Source organism: Alexandromys fortis, unplaced genomic scaffold, assembly GCF_014885135.2.
Source record: "Alexandromys fortis isolate MF-2015 unplaced genomic scaffold, M_Fortis_MF-2015_v1.1 scaffold_59, whole genome shotgun sequence".
Lineage (NCBI taxonomy): Eukaryota > Metazoa > Chordata > Mammalia > Rodentia > Cricetidae > Alexandromys > Alexandromys fortis.
The window spans coordinates 3,677,981-3,703,668 of NW_026067943.1; the positions used below are offsets into that span (position 1 = coordinate 3,677,981).

A 25,688-nucleotide genomic window follows, 5' to 3' on the forward strand; every position below is an offset into this window, starting at 1 on the left:
CAGGGGACTCTGCCAAAAGCAGTGTGAATGGTAGACATGGCTGGGCTTCCTCCACGGCCCCCTGATCATATCAGCAGCAGCGTGGCTGAAGGCCAGCTACCTGGAAGTTCCTTTCTTCTGAGGACAGCCTGTACAGCTGGCCAGTGAAGAGCTGCATTGGGAACTGGAGGGAGGCTGGCCAGCAGGACGACAGCTGCCCTGCCCAAGGAGGCTTCTGACTGATGGCCATGTGGCTGGGAGAGGTTAGTGGAAGCCAGCCTATGAGGGGGACTGGCTCAAGCAGCCAGGATGTGCCTCCTCCAGGAAGCCTCTCTGGGCTTAGGGGAAAAAATGTAACAGTTCCTGGCAGCCATCCATCTCTTGGCCCAGACACTTCTTGATTGTTCCATGAGAACACACCCGGCCACTCTGGTTTATCAGGCACAAAAAGAAAACATCATTGTTCCCCAGGGAGGGTCTTGTCCAACTTTCCAGCATCCCAAGGAAGCAGCCCCTTTCCATGAGAGCAAGTTCCCAGGTGCCCCTCACCCCCTGCTCTGCACAGATGCCGTTTTAAACACTTTGGGTCTCAGGAACTCACCCCTGATGATTCGTATCTCTCGTTTTCCTTTACTTCCTTGTTCTTAGTTGTTAAAATTATGATTGAAGCTGAGACCACATGAACCCTTTCTGGATGAAGGCTGCCAGCCTCGGGAGAGCGAGCGATGGCGCCCCCAGGGGCGACTGGAGGCTCTGCAGTGTCACCTGCTCTTCCACACCATGACCCAACAGAGTTCTTTCAGTTAATTATGGGGTGGGCAGGGTGGGGGGCACATCTCTATCTCTGCCCTGGGCTGCTCTGAAGATGTGCTGCACTGCGTGGGGCTTCTAGCAGACACCGTGTATGACAGTTGCACAATTTAATGTGCCCAACAGACTCTGAATCTTTAAAATTGCATTTATTTATTTAGGTGTGTGTGTGTGTGTGTGTGTGTGTGTGTGTGTATGTGTGTAGGGTGAGCTGGTGCAGCCATGGCAAGAAGGCAGCGGGAGGATGGGGGAAGGCACATGGTCTGTGGTCTGTACATCAACCTGTGATGCTGTCGGTCTGCATATTAGTCAACCAGAGCGGAGAGGCCTTGTGGTCTGGGTCACCCAGCAGAGCCAGATCTGAGCTTCACATTTATGCTTTCTCTGCCACCTGGCATGCCCACTCTACTTCTCATGTGTTTTCCTGTCTCCACCTCTTCCTGGCTCAGAATATCCGAGAGATAGGGGTAAGGCACGAACCTCGCCCCTCTGCGCCTGCGGTTGGGCCTCACCTATGAGAAGAATGGCAGACGTAGAGGATTTTGGGTGCAGGCAGGAGCGAGTTGCTCAGTGAGCCTTTCTTCCCACTGTGACTGTTGTTTGTTAACATAAGGGGCCTAAAGTCTCAGAGCCTAGGAACCAACTGAACGGGGAGCTGGGATTGAAGGTACTTGGCGAGGAACAGGAGTCTGTATGACCGGCCCCTGGGCAAGAGGCTATGGACATCTCCCAGGCCCGGAGTGGAGCAAGTGCCCTGATGACATGCAAGCTTAAGTGGCATTGCCCTGCTGCAGCCTCTTTGGGTGGTGGATAGAGAAGGTTGCCCCTAGAGTCAGGATTAGCTGGCTGACCCATGTGAATCCTCTTCCTTGTTGGCAGGGAGGGAAAGAAGGACCAGGGAGATGACGGTCCCTACAGGATGCTGAGCTCTGCCCTCATTTGGGAGAGAGGAACCTGGTCTGTTTGGCCAGTGAGAAACTGGGGTTGGAGAAGGGCCACTATTCACCAGGACGTTTGGTTCTGGATTTGAATTCAGAATCCTGGAACCGCTCCTAACTTGGCCTAGTGCACCCTGACCAGTTCACAGGGTCAGTGACTCCTGGTGCTGGCATCAGATGGGAATACGGACAGAGAGCGTTCAGCTGGAGCACTGCGGGACCACTAGGATTGGGACTGGGATAACATTTCACCCCTGCCCCCAGGCCCTAAGAGGCCAGGAGAGGGTAAACAGTAAGGAACTGACAAGAATGTAGGGGTCCACCACCTATTCCAGCTCAGCTGGACAACAGGCTTGGGGTCTCTGTGCAACTTTCACTTCTTGTGGGTATGCTCAGTGGACATGGACACCAGGGGCAGGTTGAGTCCTCAAGGCTGTCAGGGCACTCAGAAAGAGCAGGTACCCTTCAGGAGATCAGGACAGGAAGTGACTTCCTCACTCTATGAGGACCCTGGTGGCGTGGCATTCCCGCCCACATTCCTACCTGGGACTGCCCCACAGATGGAGCTCCTGGCTTATGCCATCTTGGTGTCTAGAGGCCAGTTGTGCTAAGAAAAAAGAGCCTCAAATCCTTCCATTTTTCATGGAAGAATTTGAGTCAGGGGCCCAGATGGACCCAGTGAGGCCAGGAGCTAGTGGGACAGCACCTGGGAGCCAAAGGATAGTGGTCTTGAGAGGAACATTCTCATCTCAGAAAATGATGGGAATGCTGTTTGATCCGTTGAGATTTCCAAAGTCATAAATGAATTCATGGCCTCTGGTGATGAACTACACACAATAGAATGCAGTTGGGGACTGAATTGTGTCTTCCTAACACCCATGTTGGAGTTCTAAACCTCAGGATCTATGGATGTGGCCTCATTTGAACATAGGGTCTTAACAGAGTTAAAATGAGGTCATAAGGTGGCCCTGGCAGGATGAGACTGAACCTTCTCATAAGATGGTACCTTTGGACACAGACACAGGCACATAGTGGGAAGAAGAGGTGATGGAGGTGAGAGGACAACTCTGTGGAGTCAGTTCTTTCCTTCTGCCTCGTGGGTTCTGGGATTGAACTCAGGTCACCAGGGTTGCTTCCCAAGCATTTTACCTGCTGAGCCATCTTGCTGGCCCCAGGACTTTTTTTTTAAATTGAACCTCTACCGAACAGATACAAGTTTTCCTCTTCTTATTCCTGAACTATGAAATGACTGTTATATGGTGCCAATGCTGTATTATTCTTTGAAAGTCAGAGAGAAATGGCTTAAGTGTGTTGGAAGATGCAGTTGGGCTATGAGCCAATGTCTTGCCATGTTTTGTTAGGGACTGGAACACCCACTGGTCCCTTGTGGATACCAAGGGACAATACATTGTTGCTATTTTAAGGAGAACGGAATCCTTTCTCTTTGATTTTTGACACAAGGTAGCCCAGGCTGGCCTCCACACCTGGCTAACGCTTTGCTCAGGACTAAAGCTGTGGGCCTCTAAACCTTGCTAACACACACTTGAACCTGGTTCAGACCCCTCATGGTTGTCATTTGATTGTTGAGTCATGGCAAGCATCCTTGATTTCTGCTCCTACTTTTCTGCTAATTTTGAGCATATTGCATTTTAAGAATCATTCTGCATGATCAGTTTAATATACTGTTCGGCTGTAGAAGATCTGTCAATTAAACATTTTTATGTGGAAGGAGACACCTGTGGTTTCTACCATGACCAGCTGTGGTGGTTCTGGTAATGTTCCTACACAGGCTTAGATGGTTCAGCTCTCCAACTCTCTCTCTCTCTCTCTGGATGTCCATCTTGGCAAGGGTGGGGTTTGTGGCTCCCATATCAGGGGGGCATTGCTCTTTTCAGGCATCTCCAGTGTAGGATCCTTCTAGGGCTGCTGGAGGGCCTACCTTTGCGGGGAAGGACTCCTCTGCTCTGGTCCTGGGAAGTGAGGAGGCTCACAGAAGGATGGATACCCCCCTACTTCCCCAGCTCCCAGGGCTTCTGAGGTGGGGAGCTCTGGAGCCTCCTGGAACATGATTCTGAGCGTTTAGGCCATGCCAGTCCCAGGGCACCGAGAATCCTGGCTAGACGGGTGAAGGTCTTAACTGAGACTTGGGCTAGGCCGGACTGATAGTTCCTAACTGCACTCCAAAGCTAGACTCACTCCTACTGCTGCCTATGAGCACATTGGCAGCCATCACCTCCTCCCTCTGTGGGTGACCCATCAGTGGCTATCTGACCTCTTTTCTCACCCATGCCTACACCCGAAACTGCTGGGTTTAGATGCCTGTGTATCTGTTCTGACTTCTCATTTGCCTGGTCTTTAAACAAATACGTGAGCAATTACAGAATATATTTGGAAATAATCTGGTTAGTCCCCAAGTGCTTGAATGAGAAACCAGATTTCAAGAGGGTGATGCTGAGGACAAGAGAGAGGGCACACAAGAGACGCCCACTCTGACAGGAAGTTCGGGGGTGGTGACTGGTCTCAGCAGAGGATGCTGTCATGGAGCAGAAGTTTGGTCTGAGGCCAGAGGATGAGCAACTTCAACTCTGAGTGCACAGCACAAACCTCAAGGTATATGCATTATACATGGATGCAATAAAGCAAAAACAGGGGCTCAAAGGAATGCTTGCAGAGCACAGAAGAGACACCGTCACTCCCAGGGAACCCTCAAAGAGCTTTGCCTTGTGCTACCCTGAGCCCAGAGTGGGCCGACTCTCTAATGAGCATAGATTAGGCACATGGCATGACCATACACTCAACATGTGTAGACCGAGTACCTGGTGTGTCCTAGCCACTCTGCCTGACTGCCACAAGATGCCCCTGCTGTCCCCACATTATGAATGAAGAAGCCAAGACCCAGAGAAGCAACCTCAGTTGCCGAACCAATGCTTTGAATCCAGACCTGAGTCCAGGTCCCACACAAGCCAAGGCCACCTAACTGGATGGCACTGTCCCCTCGCAGCTCTCAGCACCTGTTGCAGCAAGCCTGCCTGAACCCCACCTCTACCGCTCCATGTCAGCCCAACTGGTAGCAAAGAAGGCGGGGCAGCTGTCTGTGCTACCGAGGCAGAGGGAGTGTGGGATCTGCATGGATCACCAGCACCAGGAATGGCAAGAACAGGCTCAGGACTGAGACCAGGTTAGTTGTGTGACAGCCACGAAGCCGATCTACACTCACTACTACACCCCTATTCAACACCACAGAGATTCTGGGCATTACAGCCAATACACGCGTCCCCAGTCAGGTGGCAGAGGAAGGTGGTTGCTTCCAAACACACTTCATTCCTGCACAGTGAGCCCTCCATTAGCACCCTTTACCAACGCAGGTGCGCGCACACATGCACGCACACATGCACACCCATAGCGTCTTTCTTCTCACACCCCACCAAAAAAAGACCCCGGTCTTCAACTCACCCGTCCACGTCTTCTCGTCACATCAGGGGTGCAAGGAGTTGTACAATGGGGCCCATGTCTTGCTGGCTCTGGGGACTGTGTGACCAAGTTCAACTCTGGAAAGGGGTTAAAATGGCCATGGTTAGAATTGGGTGACCAGTGTTGGGTGGGGATGGAGGTGGAGGCAGGTTGCTCCTCCTCCCCTGGCTAGCCCAGATATACTCAGGCCATCTGCTCCTCAAAGATAGATTTTTATTTTCTGTATGCATTTTGTGTGTGATGTATCTGTGTGTATGCGTGCGCACGTGTGTGCACACATGTGTGTGCAGAGACCAGAGAAGACTGTCTAGTTCTATTACTCTCTATCTTATTCCCTCGACAGAGTCTCTCACTGAGCCTGGAGCTGGGCTGACAGGCCCGGGGTTGGTTCTGTTTCACCTTCCTCAGGCCTGAGTTACAGGTATGCATGTAACCATGCTTGGTTTCTATATGGGTACAGGGGATTTGAACTCAGGTTCTCATGCTTGCACAATAAGCACTGTTCCCACTGAGCCAGCCCTCTCCCTTGTTCTGTGGTCTAGGCTTTACATGGTTTGGTGGCCGACTGTGGATGGATGTGCCCCAGTTAAGCCACTTAGTGATTAGGGCTATCCAGGTTATCATTGCACATTGGAGAAATCATGAATAACTGCTATGAAAAGCTGTGCAAGGTGTTTTGTGTGCAGGCCAACACGCATTTCCTTTTATTTGTGATAAACGTTCCGAAATATGACTGGTGAGTCAGATGGTGGAGGTACTGTTTTGAATGCAATCCCTCACCCATCCTACAGTGGCTGTACTATATTGCACTCCCCTGTGGATGTCTGAGTGACCCTGTCTCCAGGCGTTTTCACCAGTGCCTACCAGTGTCATCATTTCCCACGCCAGCCACTCTGACACAGCTGTGGTTTCCATGTGCATTTGCCCAGTGGCCAGCCATGCTGGGCACCGTCTCGTGTGCACTCTGCTGACTGGACATCATCAGAGAAGTGGCTCCAGGTATTTTGTTCAGGATCTAATTGACCTGTCTGATTTTTAAAAAGAATACATTTACCTTATGTGTTGAGTGCCCTGTGGAGGTCACGGGGCAACCTGAGGAAGGCAACTGGATCTTGGAGATCAAATTCAGGTCCCTCAGGCTGGACACCTTTCCCTGCTGAGACATCTCACTGCTCTGATCTTTTTTTTTTTTTTAAGATTTATTTATTTATTTATTATGTATACAACATTCTTTCCATGTATGTTTGTATGCTAGAAGAGGGCACCAGATCTCATTATAGATGGTTGTGAGCCACCATGTGGTTGCTGGGAATTGAACTCAGGACCTTTGGAGGAGCAGGCAATGCTCTTAACCACTGAGCCATCTCTCCAGCCCCCTGCTCTGATCTTTTAACTTTGAAGTTCTGCGTTTAAGTAGGTGTCAATACTCTGTCACCTGATCACAGATGACATTTCTCTCCCACTGCTTCCAATAGCATCTAAACTTCATTTTCCGTTTTCAGTAGCTTATGTGTTGCTTAGAGTGGAGTGCTTTGGGTTCATACTAGTCAAGATTTGTTGAGATTCTTGGCTCTTCAGGGGTGTGTGTGAGTGTGTGTGTGTGTGGCTCCAGGTACACAATTGGGTGCATTTTCAGCCATAATTTATTCAAATACTTTGCAGGAGCCTTGTTAATTGTCCCACAGGACCCTAAGGCTCTGTTGACATTTTTCCTTAAGTTTTCTCTTTGTTATTTAAATCAGGTAATTTCCATCATTCTATATTCCAGTTTAACGATTCTTTCTTCAATTCTTTCTAGTCTGCCATAAAGCACATCCACTGAGGGTTTTTCTTTGTCTTTTTCAGGAGTACTTTTCAGTTCTAAAATTTCCATTTGATTTCTATTCTTTTCTGATAATTTAAAAGTTTGATTCCAGTGGCCAGATCAGTTCCCCGAACTGTTTATACTGGCTACTGTGAAATCCATGTTAGCTGCTTCTGGTATCTCTGCCATCTGGGTTGGCATTTGTCAATGGCCCTTTTCCACCAAGCCAGACTTCTTCCTGGTGCTTCTGATATGAATGATTTTCCCTGGAAATCTATCATGTCATGAGACTCATTGAAACCTTCCGTTTTAGACGACTGTCTCTGCTGTAGTCCAGCAGATGCAGGGGAATGCCTGCTTGCTAATTTCACACAGGGGCCACATCCACCTTTTCCGGTCAGTTCCTACTGGTGGGGGGTCCTTGCTGTTGGTGAGTGGGTTTAGGGATCCCTCTAGTTGGAAAGTTTGGAGTCCTTACAGACTACTGTAGAGATATTTCATTTGTATTTTAATAAATAAAGCTTGCCTGAAATTCAGAGAGTAAACCACCCTTACCGATCGAATTACAGACTGGGCAGTGATGACACACGCCTTTAATCCCAGTAGCCATGCTAGTTTGCCACAGAAACCAGGTAGTAGTGGTGCACGCCTTTAATCCTAGCACTAGAGAGGAATATAAAATGGGAAGAGACAGCTCTCAAACACAGTCTCATTCTGAGATTCCTGGAGGCAGGATTGCCATTTCAGACTGAGGTAGAGGTTAGAGCCAGTGACTGGCTGTTTTGCTTTTCTGACTTTCAGGTTGAACCCCAATTTCTGTCCCTGGGGTTTTATTTGGGGAACTGCAGAGAGAGGCTTATGGTGTTGTTTCCCTTCACCTGTTCTTTGCCTTCTCTGACATCACTCCAAGTGTGTGTGTGTGGCAGGGGCAGGGCTATTTTGGCCCTCTTCATTATAGCCCACTGATGGTGGAGGTCCCACTCTCTACGCCATATTTCTTGGTGATTGGCTGGGTGCAGAGCAGCCAGTGTCTAAAGTATTTGTTTGAGCTTTCTTTGCATTCTCTAAGGCGAGCGGATTGTTGGTTGTGCCCATTGTCAAGGCCCTACTGCTAGCTTCTTCAATTCTCACTCTGGAATAAATTTCACCATGGAAAGATGCAGAGTTTCCACTGTGGAATCTTGGGGTCTCATCCATTCCTGGCCAGCAGGTGCTCCCCCCAGTTCTCCTAGATGTTCTGAATGATGGGGCCTTCAGCTATCCTTAGTGAGAGGATTGTGAATAGTGACTCCACTCTAGCCTGGAAGTAGAAGCATTTAAATAGGGGCTTCCATCTGCCTAAAGCTTTCTAGAATTTTCTTCATGTTCCTTGTGTGCATGCATGCATGTGCGTGCGTGTATGCATGTCTCTCTCTCTCTGTATGTGCATGCACATACATGTGTTTCCACTCCAGCCCGGACTGACCTATAATTCTCTATGAAGTAGAAGCTGGACTTGAACTCACGGCAGTCCCTCTGTCTCAGTGCTGGGATTACAGGCATGTGTCATCACATGCCAGCTCATCTTAACGCTGTCAACCAAATCTTATGCTCGGGTATCCTGCCATCTTCATGAGCTCCCAGTTTTCCACCTGCTCAGGAAAGGTCTTCCTTTCAGTCAGGAGACAAGGAACCTGGGGCCTCTGAGGCATTTTTATTCAAGGCTATTGACATGATGCTTGGTGGCTTGGAGCAAACCCCCAAAGTTGTAGACTTGGTGAATACTAGAAACCCAGACTGGAATCATTTTCAGGATCACAAGGTCCACTCCTGCTAGGTCTCTGTCGGGAACATGGGGATGGGCAGTGCTGATCTCACAAATGGTGTGAATCGGGAAGTGTATGCTCCCGATGCCTTTCTGCTCTGGCAGCTGCTGCTTCACTGAGCATGCCCTTCAGCATGGGCACCCATGCCTGCTTTCCTCCCCTCCACAGCTCTGAGTGGCAGAAGTGCCCACAATTCTCTACCCATCACATGTCTGCCAATAGTTCCCATGCAAGCATCTGGGTTTTCAAGGTAGAGCTGCTGGGAAGTGGTGGGCCCTGTAAGAGGTGGGGCCTAGAGGGAGTTAGACAGACCACTGGGAATGCTGCCCTCAAAGTCACAGAGATAGATCTGCTGGGTACCTAATTGTTCTTATCAGAATGAGGTGTTAGCAGAAGACTGTCTTGTCCAACTTTCTGTGTGGTCACACAGTGTCTCCCCATACCGTGTACAGTGAGGCCACTCATGAAAGTCCGTGCTATGCCCCGAGCCTAAAACTGTGAGTAGATAAACCCTTCTTTACGCCTTACTGGTTCCAACAGAAAACAGACCCCATGCTCAAGCCTTTTAGTTCCCTACTGGCCACGTGCAGATCATATGACTTCAGCCCTCCACATTTCTAGGGTTCTGCTCCTAAGGTCTGCTCCACATCCTCTCTGTATTTTTTTCCTTAGTCCATGTGCTGCTTAACCTCCCCTGTCAGCTTGACAAACCCTAGAATCACCCAGGGACACCACTCCGGGGTGTCTGGAAGGCTTTCCCATAAAGGTTAATGGAGGAAACAGCATGTCCTGCCCTGAATGTGGGCAGCACCGTCCCACAGGCTGGGGTCCAAACATCTCTCTGCTTCCTGACTGCAGGTGCAATGTGACCAGCTGTCACTGTTGCTGTCATACCCACCATCCCCTCCCCATGGACTGTGAACCTAAACTACGAGCTGGGCATTTCATCACAGCAGCAGAAAGGTGACTGGTGTGGTTGTTGATTCTCAGAGGGTATGGTCGTGTCCTGGGAGAGCTCCCAAAGCCTTTTGGAGGTCTCAGACAAAAAATTTCCAGAGTGACTGTCTTGGTTAGGGTTTCTATTGCTGTGAAGGAACGCCGTAACTAAAAAGTAAGTTGGGCAGGAAAAGGGTTTATTAGGATTACACTTCCACTTGCTGTTCATCATTGAAGGAAGTCAAGACAGGAACTCAAACAGGGCAGGATCCTGGAAGCAGGAACTGATGCAGAGACCATGAAGGGGGCTGCTTACTGGCTTGCTTAGCCTGCTTTCTTTGGGAAACTTTGGGAAAACTTGTACCTGCCACTGTGAGCGTGACGGCCCCCAGTCCTGAGATGCTTTTCACAGGAGGTCAGTAGTCGGACAACAGGCATGATTTTTTTTTAAAATATTGTGCTTGCATGATAAAATGTACAAACACTTGAGAGTATACAACTCAATAAACAAGGTGTGCCATCACAAAATTGGGCACGGGCAAAGGGGTCATCAGGGTAATGACGAGTCACCTGGTGAGATGGCTCAGTGGGTAAAGACACTTGGCGGTGAATCTGGTGTCCTGGGTTTGACCCCTGGAGCCTATGTAAAGGTGGAAGGAGAGAACCTATTTCACAAAGTTGTCCTTTAATTTCCACATGTGTGCCATGGCTCATAGGCCCACATACCATACTAACATGAGGCATGCACCCATTAACACATCTTTAGAAAAAAAGGATCCATGAAGAGGAAAGACAAATGGGTGGGGTGGTTCACAGTAGCCTCTAACTCCATCTGTAGGGGACACAAAGCTCTTTTCTGGCCTCTGTGGGCATTGCACTCATGTGCATAAGTCCACACATAGATACACATGTATACATACAACTAAAAGTAAAAGAGAAATCCTTAAAGCCCATGTCCACCGGAAAACCTGAAACCCAAAATGTTCTCTAAATGGAAACCACTGTTATGTTTGTCCCCAAACATTTAGGTTTTGAGTTTCTAATGGTCATACTAAGGTGCTCAGCCAGTAAAGGCTACATGCATTCCAAAGCCAGAAGGCTCTGACCTTGGAATATTCTGGTCCCATGACCTTGGAGAAGGGATGCTCGGTGTGTATGATGACCTCAGCTCCTTCACTGTGCCTCTCTTTGATATGCTGTCTCCTGGGCAGGGGGCTGAATCATGTCTCTCCCAAACACAGTGTTTGAGACCTCAGAACATGCTTATATTTAAAAAAATGTTTTTGTTTTTAAAAAATACTTTTATCTTTATTTGTGTTTGAGTGTCTGATGAGTGAATGCGAGCCTGTGAGAAACAGCACAACACAAGGAGGCTGGCGCTCACCCTCTACAGTGTCTTTGAGGCAGGGTCTCTGTCTCTGCTGTTGTACTGTATCCTGGAACAGCAAGCCTAGTCTCCTATCTCCATTCACCTCCCTCCTCACCATAGGAAGGCTGGGACCACAGGAACACACAAGTGCTTCCCGAACTCCAGGCATTGACCAAAAATACATACTAGTGATTCTTATGCTCTGGGGATCAAACCCACGCAGTCAGGCCTATAGGAGTAGCACCTTTATCTGCTGAGTGATTTTTCTGGCCCCTGGTCTGATAGCTGAGCCATGGTCTCACCATGTAGCTAGGCTAGCCTTGAACTCACCACCTTCCTACCTAAACTTGTTGAAATTACAGGCATGTGCATGCAGCGGGTGTAACAATGCTCCTAAAGAGGTAAGTGCGTATGATGAGGGGCAAGCTAAGGTAAAAAAAGGTAAAAATGAAATTAAATAGGATTTCAGTTTATAAGACTCCAACTAGAATCTTATTGTGTGCACTGTCTAGAAAGAAGACATGATGCTTTAAAAAATGGGATTTCTCCAGATGCCAACACTGGCAAGATGAAGGTTTCGGTTCTACAATAATGCTTCTATTCCCCTGTACTCTGTAGTAAACGTAGCACCTAGGGAAACACATTTGCACACAGTACCTTTGCTCTGGGGGACCAGATATACAGCCCTTGCCCTGTGAATGGGGCTCTCTTCCATGCCCGCATCCTAGTCACCACAAAATGCCTTGGAGTTGAGGTTCGGGGTTCAGGAGGAGGATGCCGCCCCCTCCCATATCCTGCCCCAGATCATGCTCCCCTGGGACCTTCCCCCTCCAAGTTCCTCTGGCTAGGCTGAGACCCCACGTGGAAGCAAGGAGTTGTCTGGGTCTCAAGTTCCTGCCTAGTGACTGTCAGTCACCAGCCTGGCCACCTGCTGGGCCCACTTGGGCACAGTAACTTATATACCTTGGACAGCTCCAGCCCACAGGCCTAGGGACCTTCCCTTTTCAGAAAGAGTTGTTCTCTCAAAGCCCTCAGGGCACCTGCTTCTTCTCCCTGAGACCCAGGTTGATGATGTCAAAGTTCTACTAATGGCCTGCCTGCCTATGTCTATGAGTGGGGAGACTGAGGACCTCCAGAAGGTCGCATATCCCACAATGCACAGAGAGACTCAAGGCAGGACTGAAGCCGAGGCTGTGGGCTTGCTGGCCTGAGCCCCAGACCCACTGCCCCCATCTGTGAGCTCCATCTTCTTCTGAAACATCCCCACTTGAGTTGAAAATAGCCCCTGAGCCATCTGCTACACACCAACTCAGAGGCGGAAGCGGCGCCTGCTGTGGGGATTGAACACCCCAGCACTCTGCATGGCTGGGGCTGGCTGATCGACACGTGGGAGAGGAGAGAGGCTAAGGCTCAGTGGTGGGGCTGAGCACCCTGGGCACAGCTCTCAGAGCAGATGTTAGAAAACAGCAGATGTTGGGAACCCACAGCTTTGGATCCAGGAAATGACTGCTTCCAGGCCTTGGGCAAGACGTCATTTTCCCACTAGAAGATGGAGATGCCTCTGAGTCCTTTCAGATCTGCTGAGGTCACACTGTACAGCTGTGTGTCATGGGGGTAGAGGAGCTGTCTGGACATTCCTGGGAACTTTGGGTTTGACAACAACTTATGGGAAGAAAGAAGTCATAAGACCTGGCTGTCATGAGGTCACTGCACTCCCAGCATCCCACTAATACTAAGGAGAATGCCATTCCACTGTCAGTGAGACCTGGAGATTCATATCTTCCTAAGCATTCTTGGGCCTGCTATTTCCTCCATTTTACAGATAAGGAAGCCAAGGAGAGAAAATGCAAGTGGTCTGTGGCCACACAGCTGGACCAGGCCTGTGCCCCCAATCAACTGTTTCACAAAATTTCTGAATGCTTTGTTCAAGGAAGCTACAGACATGGACTTTGCACAACTTCCCAGGGAAGCTGAAGCCCCCTATAAGACAAAACCATCTTGGACTAAAGCTGAGGGAGAATCAGCCCAGGAAACACATTCAGGTGAGGCATTTGTAGAACATGTTACTGACACTATGAAAGAACCCCTGAGCACCTCGGCAGGAAGGCTGGGACAATCCTCTGTGCGTGTCTCACTTCTGCTTTAAAGGGAGGCCAGTCTCAGAGCTACAGAAGCCATGTGTCCTGGGGCCAATGGCTCCTTTCTATAAAGTGTTGGGATTGAAAAAGGCAGCTCCTGTTGTCTTCAGTGTTCCAGTTTTGTCCTATCTGCCTGGAGGGACCAAACAAGGTGGGTACCCACGATCCCACTCCTTAGGCTCAGTTGTATTCCAGTTCCTGGCACTTTGTAGGATCACAGAGTGATCCTGCAGGTGGTAAGGGGACTCCAAAGAGCTGGTTCCATGGGTGCCCCTTTTGCATTGCACGTGGGGTGCTGGGCAAGGACTCCGTGGGGCACTGAACATCAAGTACTTAACACACACCAAGGACAGCTCTCTAAGACCATGCAGCTTATGGTGGTGGTCCAGTCGCTAAAGTGCTGGCCATGCAAGTATGAGGACCAGTGTTTGGTCCCTAGAACCCACATTTTAAAAAGCCTGTCATGGCAACATGTACCTGTAATGTTAGTAGGTTAGTGCTAAAGATGCGGGGACAGGAGAGCCTGGAGCCTGCTGACCTATCTGAATCAGCAAATTCCAAACTCAGCAAGAGACTTTGTCTCAAAAATAAAGACAGAGATTGAGGAAGACACCTGACAATCAGGCGGTGGTGGTACACACCTTTAATCCCAGCACTCGGGGGGGGGGCGGGGCAGAGGCAGGCGGACTCTATGAGTCTGAGGCCAGCCTGGTCTACAAGAGCTAGTTCCAGGACAGGGTCCAAAGATACAGAGAAATCCTGTCTCGAAAAACCAAAAACCAGAAAAAAGAAAGAAAGAAAGAAAGAAAGAAAGAAAGAAAGAAAGAAAGAAAAGGATAAAAGGATAAACAAAAGGAAAGACACCCGACATCAACACCTGGCTTACATATGCATACACACACACACACAAACACACACACACACACACACACCTTAGAGCAGCATGGAGCTGTGACAGAAACCAGAGATGTATGTGATGGCAGAGTGGCAGGCAGGGTTCACTGCATACCCACATCTCCATCTCTCCTAGCAGGTACCACTCCCCAGCCCAGCCTTTCATCAATGGTGGGTGGTGTTGGGAGCTGGTACATAAATGGTTCAGTTTCCGTGCCTTGGATGGGAATACCATAAGCTATGTGCTTATACTAGTGTCTCAGTTAGGGTTTCTATTGCTGTGTCTAGAGACACCATGACCACAGCAACTCTTTAAAGGAAACCATTTAATTGTGATGGTTTGCGTACAGTTCAGAGGTTTAGTCACGGCTGGACATGTCAGCATGCAGGCAGATGATGTGGGAGTGTCATATCAATCTGTTGATTTCATTGGCTGAGCAATAAAAGAAACTGCTTGGCTGGCCCTGATAGGTTAGAACATAGATGGGAGGAGTAAACAGAATAGAATGCTGGGCGGAAGAGGAAGTGAGGTAAGACTCTGCGCTGCTTCCAGAGGGACTGGACAGCCGCCATGCTCTGCTCTCCCAGGCAGCTGCAACTCACGATGGACTTAGGCTAGAATCTTCCCGGTAAGCGCACCTTGGGGTGCTTACACACATCATTAGAAATGGGCTAGTCCAGGTGCGAGAATTAGCCTGTAAGGGCTAGAGTTCAGGGGCCAAGCAGTTCTTAAATGAACACAGTTTGTGTGTTGTTATTTTGGGCGTGAGCTAGCCAAGCGGCCGGGGTGTTGGGGACGCAGCCCCGCCGCTCATATTTCAACAGGCAGACACGGTGCTGGAGAGGTAGCTGAGTTCTACATTGTGTACAGGCAGTAGGAAGTGGCCTGTCTCACTGGGCGTGGCTTGAGCATGTATGAGGCTTCAAAGCCCACCTCCACAATGGCATACTTCCTCCAACGAGGCCACATCTCCTAATAGTGCCACTCCCTTTTGGGGCCATTTTATTTCAAACCAGTACAACAAGCTCTCACTGTCTCCCAGTGTGGTAAGTTCCAACTGGCCACAGGGGTAAGTAATTGGTTGGTGACACCTTTGTTCCTGTCTGGCCTCACTTCCTCTCCCCTTCCAGCCTTCCTTGGCCTTGCCTAATGTCAAGATTGGTTTCTACAAAAAACAGGCTGAAGATAAGACCAAAACTGGCTTCTGAGAGAGCTTGGCTTCAGACAAGGAAGCATTCAGACTGTTCTCTTAGTAATCAGAAGTGGCTAATGACCAGAAGGCTGGATTTGAATCCAGTCCCACTTCACCTCAGAGTCCTTGCTTCAATCCTTACACACAATAGGAAGTAAGAACTAAGGGCAAATGAAAGGGCTTCGGAGCAGTGATCATGAAGGAATACTAACCAGTCCACCCGCACGTTCATTCATTCATTTGGCCAAAGTCTTTTTAAAAGTTCTATTTTCAATTTTAATTATGTTTATTTGTGTCTGTGTCTGCATGGGGGTACGTGCATCTGAGTACAGGTACCCATGGAGGCCAGAAAAGTGTGTCTAGACTTCTCCTGTGGATCACCTAAGTGTAGGATCCGTTAGTACTTTCTGAGAAGCCTTTGGGAACAGTGAACAGACTCACACATGCATATGTATGTGACCTACACCACATGTGACCCGTGTGACCTACATCATGGCAAATACAGGGCTGGGCCTGAGAGCTTGACAAGCGGGGGCAAAGCTGTCATGTTTAGCACGTCATATTGCTTAGGCCGGAGGTAAATGACTGTGGGGTGCAGAGCAATTAAAATTTGTGTTCCATTTTCCTCCCTCTCTTTCCCCCTCATCTCTTGCCTCTCTACTCCCTTCTTGCTGGGCCCTATGCTGCACCCCTAGGATATATGGGTGACATAGATTCTGCTCTTGGAGCCTGGGAGTGACGGATCAGTATGGAGAACCAAGTCCAGCTCAGAGGGAAGGCCCACAGCAGCAGCTGATCCTGCTCAGTGATCTGAAACCGAGAGAGGGAGCTTTGTGGTTCCAACAACAGGGGACGTCACCAGCTCAAGGCACAGCCTGGCTTTTCCAAAGCTGAGTCAAACAAACCTATAGTCCAGTAAGAAAATGGTCAGGCTGCACATTTTATGTGTGCTGTTTTTTCTTTTCTTCTTCTACCTGACTCTCTCTTTCAGATTTTTGAGATAGGTTTCTCTGCAACTTTGTAGCCTGTCCTGGAACTAGCTCTTGTAGACCAGGCTGCCCTTGAACTCACAGAGATCTGCTTGTCTCTGCCTCCTGAGTGCTGGGATTAAAGGTGTGCACCACCACTGCCTGGCTTAAAAGTGTTTCTAATATCCTGCTTTGGTGTCACAGAATTAAAAGTCCCTAGACCTTGATGACAATCACACCCTAAGAGAAGTCTTGGGAAGTCAGCCGGAGGGAGTCTTATGATTGGCCAGTCACAGGAAACAGAGGCTCAGAAGACTGGACAGAGAGACCAGAGAACAGAGACTAATAAGAGGGAAAATATGTCTGCTACAATTGAAGCCATGAGACACGCTTCTATCTGAAGCCTGCACTGAGCCACACAGCAGATATGTGGGTGCACATTTTGCTGGGCAATCAAAACTATGTTAGAACATAAAATATTTCACTTTACTGTGGAATAAATGTTTTCAGTGTTCCCCGAGGCAAAATTAACTGTTTTTTCTTCTATTTTTTTTCTGTTTATCACAGAAACAAGCAGGACCCTAAATTTATAGACCATTTCCCCTTTCAGAAAGTACATTTTTCTGCATACAGCACTCTGTTAAGAAAGATCCGGTGTGTTCCAAGGCATGCAAGTCTCTTAATCTTTCGAGGCCGAGCACCCGCCCCTTCTGGAACATGCTCTTCCATTCCCATGGAATGCAGCAAGAGCACGGCTCTGAGAAAGGCAACTTCACAAGACCCACATTCAGATGTGGCATGTCCCTCTCAGGCTCCTCGGCTACCTAGCTGCTATCATCATATGCTCCTCTGGTCACAGAAAGTGGCACTGTCACCCCCAGATCTACAGTTGAAGAAGAGGTCTCTACAGCAGGAAGCCACACTGGTGAGGTCACTCTGCCATCTCATTCACAGCTCTTTAGGAGACAGACACAGATGCTGCAAGGCCTGGGGCTAAGAAGATGCTTTAGGGAGGCTGACTTGTTGGTAGGACATGGCAGGCCCACTGTCACTTGGCTGATGGGTACAGCCTGCCCAGGCATGACAGGACTTCACAGGCTGCCTCTCTCTATCCTCCTTTGCTAATCATGCCAACTTCACACTCTCACCCAAAGGACCGCGGAGCTTTGCCATTCCCTGCACACAGTCACTCTGGACCCTGATTCTTGAGCCATGGATTGAGTGACAATACTTGGTGAGGGGCAGCGAGTGACTGGGGAAAGACAGAACACTTGGCAAGGCAGGTGGCTTGGTTCCAGTGTGACTGGTCATTGGTGCACACCTGTGAGCTTTTTGGCACACACGGCATATGCCGTAGAGAAATGATGTGGGAGAATTGTCTGTATTCTGTCAATTATGTTTTAAATAAACACTGATTGGCCAATAGCCAGACAGGAAGTATAGGTGGGACAACCAGACAGGAAGTAGAGGCGGGTCAATGAAAACAGAATTCTGGGAAGAAGGAAGCCCATTCCTCTGCAGTTGTGAGCCCGCCACAGAAGAAGCAAGATGTGACTGCCTCACTGAAAAAGGTACCGAGGCATGTGGCTAGCATATACAAGAATAATGGGCTAATAAAAGTTATAAGAGTTAATAAGAAGCCTGAGCTAATGAGCCCATCAGTTTATAGTTAATGTAGACCTGTGTGTGATTTCTTTGGGACTTAACGACTGTGGGAACCAGGCAGGACAGAAAACCTCAGTCAACAAATGGAATCCCGACAACAGAGAAAGCTCAGCATCAACCTTCCTAAAAACTGCCGTGTCTTTCTCCTTGATCTTGAGTCCCAGGGCTTCATTTCCCTGGAGAGCAATTCAGTTTCATGTAAAGACATTTTCCCAGGGTGGTGAGGTAGTTCAGCAGCTAAAGGCATGTGCTTCCAAGCCAGAAGACCCAAGCTCCATCCCTTGGATGCACAGGGTGGAAGGAGATGAACCCACCGCCGCGAGTTGTCCTCTGAATGCACAAAGTGGTATGTGAACACCCCGCCCTCATGAATGCACACAGACACTGAATCAACCAATCAAATATAAGATCTTGCAATAAACACACTTTCCGGCTCAACACTAATAAACTTAGAAATAAACTTCTCTTTCTTTAACAATTCTCTTATTATTAGTGTGCATGCGCCATGGTGCACACATGGAGGCCAGAGGACAACTTGTAGGCGTCAGTTCTCCCTCCCACTGTGTAGGTCCTGGGGATCAAACTCAGGTCATAGGCTTGGAGGCATACGCCTTTACCCACTCTGAGCCATCTCTTTAGTCTTTTCTGATTCAGACATGAGAATTCAGACCTGCCACCAGCCATTAGCTAAGAGCTACTGGTCGCTATTTTATTCAAGAAAAGAATCAAATGTAATAAACTTACTTATTCTGATTTTTTGTTTCAATTCCCCCAAGTGCCTGAGCTGACCAGTGGAGAGCAGAAGTGCAGAACTGCCCCTGGGGTAGCAGGGTCATGCCACCCCAAACATGCCTTATTTTCCTCACCTGTTCAAATCCGGTTCTAGCCTCTGCCCGAGCTGCTGGGAGCAGAAGCGGAGGTCTGGCCAGGCCACATGCCTGAGGCCCTGGGCAAACGACGGTTGTTAGCATGCATTGCTTTTTAACAATGGTAAAAGTTACATAAGAAAATGTAGCTGTGCCCATTGCAGCCTGGGTCCCAGCTTTTCTGCAGAAGTGATTTTGAACAATGTCAGAAGTTGCGTAAGGCCCCTCCCGGCACCTGTCATGGCCTGGGTTCTGGCTTTCTGGGAGCTTGCCTGCAGCAGCAGCTCTGCAGCAGAGGAAGGAACACCCTTCCCACAGTCTGCCTCGGTGCCAGTGCCGGGTGACTCAGCTCATGGCAGGGGCGTGGGTGGGAAACCACTTAGGTGGCACCAGGGAATCTGACAGCTTTGCCCCATAAGAATGGGTGAGGGGGACTCTGCTCCCTGCTGTATGGTGATCCGGGCTTAGGAAAACAGCTTCACCAGTTGAGCCCCTCAAAGGGGTTGTGGCTAGATGCCAAGCTGGGGGAAGGTGACTCTCCTAGTTTGCTTTCTATGCCGTGATAAACACCACCACCAAAAGCAGCTTGGGGAGGAGAGGGCTCGTAGCATTGTGTAATGTACAGCATCATGATGGGAAGTCAGGGCAGGGTCTCGGGGCAGGAATTGAAGCCGAGACCATAGAGGAATGCTGCTCACAGGTCTGTTCCCTTTGGCTTGCTCAGCTCCTTTCTAATACCACCCAGGACCACCTGCCCAGGTGTGGTACCACCCAGGACGAACTGGTCCTTCTCACACCAATCATTAATCAAGAAGATGTTGCACAGATGTGCCTACAGGCCAATATAATAGAATCACTTTCCCGATTCAGACTCCATCTGCCCAGATAACTCTCACTTGTGTCAAGTTGGAAAAGCAACAACAGCAACAATAACAACAATAAGAACTGACCAGAATAGGGGTCTTATTGGATTTTTTACTAAAGCAGATTCTGCTCCAACTGAGGGGCCTCCTGTCTTTTCCTTCCTACAGTCAGATCCCAACATCAACTTCTTACTGAGCCTCCTGGCCATCCAGGTCTGCTGTCTGTGTGTAGACTACGAGACAGGGTTCTGGGTATGCCAGTGTAGCCTCAAACCATATACAATCAAGGATGGCCTTGAACCTCTGATCCTCCTGCTTCTGACACCCAAATAATCCTGAGATGATAGACAGGCTTGGAACATACTGTACTAATTAATGTGGTGCTGGGAATAAAGCCCCGGGCTTTTAGTAAAGCTAGGCAAATACTGTACCAGCTAAGCCACGCCCCCAACCCAGTCTCAAGTCATAACCCCAGCCCAATCCAGAAGCGCCCAGAGCATTGCTTCTCTGTTTGGCTTCACTCCATCCTTAGAACTGTCCAGACTTAGCCCACTTCACACATGGAGAGGCTGAGGTTGGGGTTGCCAAGGCTACGCAGTAGAGCTAGGGTCTCAGCCCAGAGGTCATGTCTGGATGTGGATACTCAGGAGGTTGCCGGGGTCACGCACTGCTTGAGGTTGAGGTGCTAGTGGTGGGCAACTGTTTAAAGGAGGTCCTCTGTGCAGCCTGTCTCCTTTGCAGATGGGCCTGTGAAACCGGCAGCAGCACAGTATGCAAGCTCACAGGAGAGGAAAAAGGAAGTGGAGGCCGAACTGGCTCCCAGAACCACAGCTCTCTAGGTCCTGCTGACCTTCAGCTCCCGTCTGTGCAATGGGGACATATTAAAATCTCACCCTCAGATGACGTCAGGGTTAAATGAGGTAACACAAGGGAAGTGTTTTAGAGACTGCAAAATGCCACCAGCATACTGAGGAGTATTATTACAGACTAAAATAGCCTGGTGGGGACGAGCAGGGGAGGTTCTGGATTCCGTCCTAGACGTCTGCAGAGTGCTTAGGCACTTTCTTTCCAGAACCCAAAGCTTCAGAAAGCAAGGATTAGGCCTGGCCTGCCTCAGTTTCCTCAGTGTCTAGCTCCAGGTTTGACCTAGAGAAGGTCTCCCAAAATATTTGGGTCATTTTAGATTAATTTAGGACCAAGGAAGGGGATGGAGGGAAGGGTAATGGGACCAAAGGCTGGCGGTGCCTTCGTGGATGGGTGATTCTCTCACTGGGGAGCCTTGAGAATGGCAAGGACACTTTTAAGGGTCTTGATAAATGGGGGTCACATAGTTACACTACTTAGTGCTCCTTCTGCCTGATATTCACTGAATGCGTGAAACTGAGGCCCCGAGAGCTGTTCAGAGCTGGGCAAGCCTTGGGCTCCTTTCTCTGCCTAGGCTGGCTCAGGGAAAAGAACTGCAATCTAAGTGGGTGTGGCTTCTTGAAAATGCCCTGGAGAGGAGTTGGGCATTTATCAAGATAAGGGGAAACTTTCCGTTGGGTAAATATCAACACTTCTGGGCCGGTTACTAAGGGCTTGAGCGGTTGCTAGGCTGCCAGCTGACCTCATGAAGGGCCATTGTTTGGTGCTCAATAAGCAGCCTTGAGTGACATTCCCCAGTTCCCAAATCCCAGGGGCCCCTGGGGTTCTGTGAAAAGAAGCAAGAGATTATAACTTAGCAGAGCAGCTGGTTGACAGAACTATGTTCGTTTCTGGGGTACTGTGGGAGTGGGGCATAGTTTCTCAGAGCCAAGTACATGAAGATTTGAGTGCCAGCAAGAGGGTGAGCACCATGGCCACTGGTGACAGAAGTGCCCTGGGAATAAAAAATTCATCCCAAGTCCAGCACCTGGCCTTTGGTAAGCCTCTTGTCAGCTCATCACTTTCAAAGTGGCCAGAAGAGGTGACTGACGGCTGTGATGACCTCATTTCACAGTGAGGGATGCTGAGGTCCACCGGGACCAGCTTGCCCAAGGCCTCAAGATGGTTTTGACTTCTGGGCGTAGCAGGCAGAAGTGAAGCTGCCCGACGGTGCCCACAGGCAGATCCCACAACACTCAATCAGAGCTGATTTCCAATGACAGGGAGATGGATGAGGTCATGGAGTCTATACAGTGGAAACAGAGAAAGGGATGCTCAGGTTAGGTTTTGAGTGGCCCAAGCCCATGTGTTAGAGGCTTGGTCCCTGGGGAGGAGGCACTATTGGGTAGTGGCGAGAATTTAAGAGATGAGGCTATATGGGAGGCCTTAGGTCAATGGGGGTGCACCCTTGAAAGGGGCCATGGGATCCTGGTCTTATCTTTTCTTTGCCTCTGGCTGGGAGTGGAGCTGTTTTTCTCAGCCATATGCTCCTAATAGGATACACTGAATCCCCCCTCCAGCCCCAGAGCCGAAGGCAACTCACTCAAGCTGGACCATCTAAGACTGAGAGTCAAACTCTGCTTCCCCCCAGGTGTTTGACTAGCAGATGTAGGTGAGCATGTTCTGAGGAGCTGGCAATGGCTTCTCTCTAGTTTCCACAAGAAGCAGCCCTGTCCTAATGGTGGCTTGCAGTAACTTCTGACCTGGACCCATTGAGGCGGAGCCATGCGGCTTGTGGTCATTTCCTTCAACCACTACAGGAAATGGATGCACTATGGTTAGAAACATGTAAACCACCATCTCTCAGCTCCTAGAACTAAAGGACCAGGAGTTTGGGAAGCAGAGTGATTGTCTCGAGGCTGTAAAGCAAGTGGCACAGACTGGGAAAGACTTGTGGGGCTGGGGGAGGTGGCCATCGCCGCATCAGGCTGCTAAGACTGCCTGCCTGCAAAGGAAGAGGACCTTGGAGGTCACTTCTCTGTCCATCTTTCCTAACCCAGCCTCATCTGGCCTGGCCCTGACCTGGCTTCTCTCACAGGCTGTGGTAGGTGGAGACCCATTGCACGGCAGGCAGGGGGTCTTCTCTGCTTCACCACCAAGCAGCCCTGAGCCATGGACCTGCTCTCCTTGTGGAGTGGTGATTAGCTTGACCCTGTCTTCCCCTTTCTCTTAGCCAGGCCAGGTCCTGTCTTCTGCCACAGCTGCTTCTGCTTCCAACGGCTTGGTGCTTAGAAAAGCCTTGGCACAGTGGAATGTGCATGGCGAATTCCTGCTGAGGGGCTGCAGGACCCCACCTGCTGTGTGTCACTCCTGCAAAGGTGGCTCCTCGGCCCCTCTGAGGGCCCAGACCTGAGTCTGTCTTCTCTAGGCTGTCCAAAGCTGGCTGTGCAGAATATGGAGCTGATGTGGGGTTAATATTGATTTTCACCCTGGCAGCGGCTCTCAACCTTCCTAATGTTGTGGCTCTTTAATACAATTCCTCATGTTGTGGTGACCCTCAACCATAAATGGTGCTACTTCCTAACTGTAATTCTGTAAAGTTCTGTAAAACTGTATTCTGCGACTGTCATGATTCATAATGTAATAATATAATGTAAATATTTGTCTAAGGTATCATATACCTATAACATATTAATATTATATTATCAATATATTAGTATATTGTTATTAATAATAAACATAATATAAATATTTCATATGCAGGAAATAAGATATGCACCTCTAAAAGGGCTGAAACCCACAGGCTGAAAACTGCTAATCTAGAATGACCTAGGAGACACACCTCTGGGCAAGCCTATAAGGGTATTTCCAGAGAGATTTAGCTCAGGATGGAAGACCCGCCCTGAGTGTGGGGTACACCAAGCCATGGGCTGAGGAGAAAGTGAGCTGAGCACCAACATTTATTTCCCCACTCACTTCCTGACTACAGATGCGATGTGACCAGCCAGCCCATGCACCTGCCATCATGCCTTCCCGCCATGGGGGACTGTATCCTGGAACTCTGAGTCATAGTAAACCTTCCCTGAGTTACTTTCTCCAGGTATTTTACTGCAGCCACAAGACAAGAAACTAAGAGAGACATGGGGTGACGGAGCTGTATGGGAACAATCAACATGGCCTCTGTGTTAGAGGAAGGGATGGGGCAGTGTTTCCAAGCATGGCTTTTCAGGGCAGACTGGGGTTAATCACCAGATTAACCCCAAGGAAGGTTTCTGGGGAGGAAGCAGTGAGGGTGGACCTTTCAGGCTGCACTGTGTCTCGGCCTGATCCAGAGACAGCAAGGAACACATAGTAGCTACTCAGAAAACTATAAGGAGCTGAAATGTTGTCCTATTTATATCACTTCATAAAATATGTACTGTTATCTCTACAGACTTATTCTTTCTTATTTTACTAACGAGAATTTCTCATCCACTGACCCTCCCCCCTAGAAGAGGCTTTGTGTATTTACAGTGAGCCTTCTGGGGAGAGTGCACTTGTCCCTCCCTGCCCCTCCCCCATTGCAGAGGAACAAAACTGAGGCCCAAAGAGGTGAAATACTTTGCCTGTGTTCACACAACTGAAGGAAGCAAGATGTGAGTGAAGGACTAGGAACCATTGTAGGCCTTGCTTCCACTACCAGGGGTCTAGGCTATGGAGCTGCTCATACGCTCAACTTGACTCCTGCTGTCCCAGCAAGAATCATGGCTGGTCCTCAGAGATGACTGGTTCATTCCAACCCTGGTTATTTCTGGCAGCCCCTTAGCCTAGATCTATGGTCTGAGGTGCAGAGTAAGTGTGTGACTTAGGCTTAAGGTTGCCACTATGGGCTCTGGAAGGCACAGTTATAAAGGTACATAGATGCCGCCTGTGTAGCAGGTAGGCAGAGATGCTGCCGACCTGGCGACTTGGGAAGGGTGGACTCCCGAGGTCTTGGGAAAAGGACCCGCTGGAAGGTCTACCAGGAGCTCTGAGTTGCCAGGGAACTTGGAGTTGGGTTCCCAGGAAAGGCAAGGAGGCTAATACACAGAGGGTGGCACACACAGGGAACCCCCAGGCTGCAGTGGGGCTTCAGAGCTCTGGTTTCCTGTGCTTAGGTATCTTGTGGTATAGTGCTGTGGGACACAGTAGGACCAGCTGCACTCAGGAAAGGGAGGGTGCCAGCACTCCTGGGAAGGACACATGTCTAGACTGCTGTTGGATTGTTCATCGTGTGAAGAGGGATGTCAGGACTGGAACCCAGAGCAGAGTGACTCTGCTATCCTACTGTTCCCACATGGTGAGTGGGCCATTTTGGGGGGAAGCAGAGGGTGTGGAGGAGAGACCAGCTGGTTGGAATGCTGGAGGTGAGCCACCTCGTGGTTACAGTGATTTGAGAGATACTGATAAAAATGAGATAGTATTAGGAAGGTTGGGATAGGATCCCAATAAGGTGTCAAAGAGATGGGGCCCTGTGGGCTCTTGTGGGTACCTATGAGTCCCCAGGCAGCCTCTGGCTCCCCCTCCACAGCAGAGCACTCTGACTGCACAGCTCAGATGGGCTCATCCCAACTGGGGCTCCTAGGATGAAACTGAACCCCTTGCTGTGGCTATAACGAGCTTTACAGTGCCCAGCCATGGTCCTCTTGTGGATGGACACGTGGCCCGTGAGTCACATCGACCTGAAGCCTGGCTGGAACCACAGGGAGCGAGCGGAGTTCTTGTCTTTCTCTTTCTTCTGGTGTGGCTGCGCTAGGGAAGGGGAGCCCCGAGGGTGTAGGAGGCCACTTTGGCTGCCAGCACAGGGGGAGGGGGAGGGAGAGAGTAGGTGCTGAAGTCATTGTGCCACTCCTGGATCCAGCCATGCCTGAAGTCCACCCCAACACGGTCCAGTTACTCAGGCCAATCAATTCTCTTTTGTGTGTAAGGCAGACTGAATTATCTGAACAGAAAGAAAGCCTGGCTTGAGAAACTCAGAGATTTCTTGGGCCGACAATAGAAATGGGCATGGAACTTGGGAGGGGAGAAAACGATGGTTATTATGGGGAGAGGTTAGAAGAAGAGGAAAGGAAGCCAGAAGGGAGGGGAGGGGGAGAGAATAGCGCAGGATGCGGCCAACTGAGGAGAG

At 49.5% G+C, this 25,688-nt stretch overlaps 1 protein-coding gene across 4 annotated transcripts in view; it reads right to left on the bottom strand.

Moving 5' to 3' along the window:
• Positions 1-25,688, bottom strand: part of Atp2b2 (ATPase plasma membrane Ca2+ transporting 2) — a 312,886-nt gene that overhangs the window by 172,570 nt on the left and 114,628 nt on the right. For 3 of the 4 annotated variants that reach the window (XM_050148429.1, XM_050148430.1, XM_050148426.1), the window contains exon 3: positions 5,181-5,275. The gene's annotated coding sequence lies outside the window, so the exon portion shown is untranslated. Of the gene's footprint in view, positions 1-5,180; positions 5,276-18,836; positions 18,972-25,688 lie in introns of those variants that run through there. The other variant, XM_050148427.1, reaches the window with a different exon arrangement.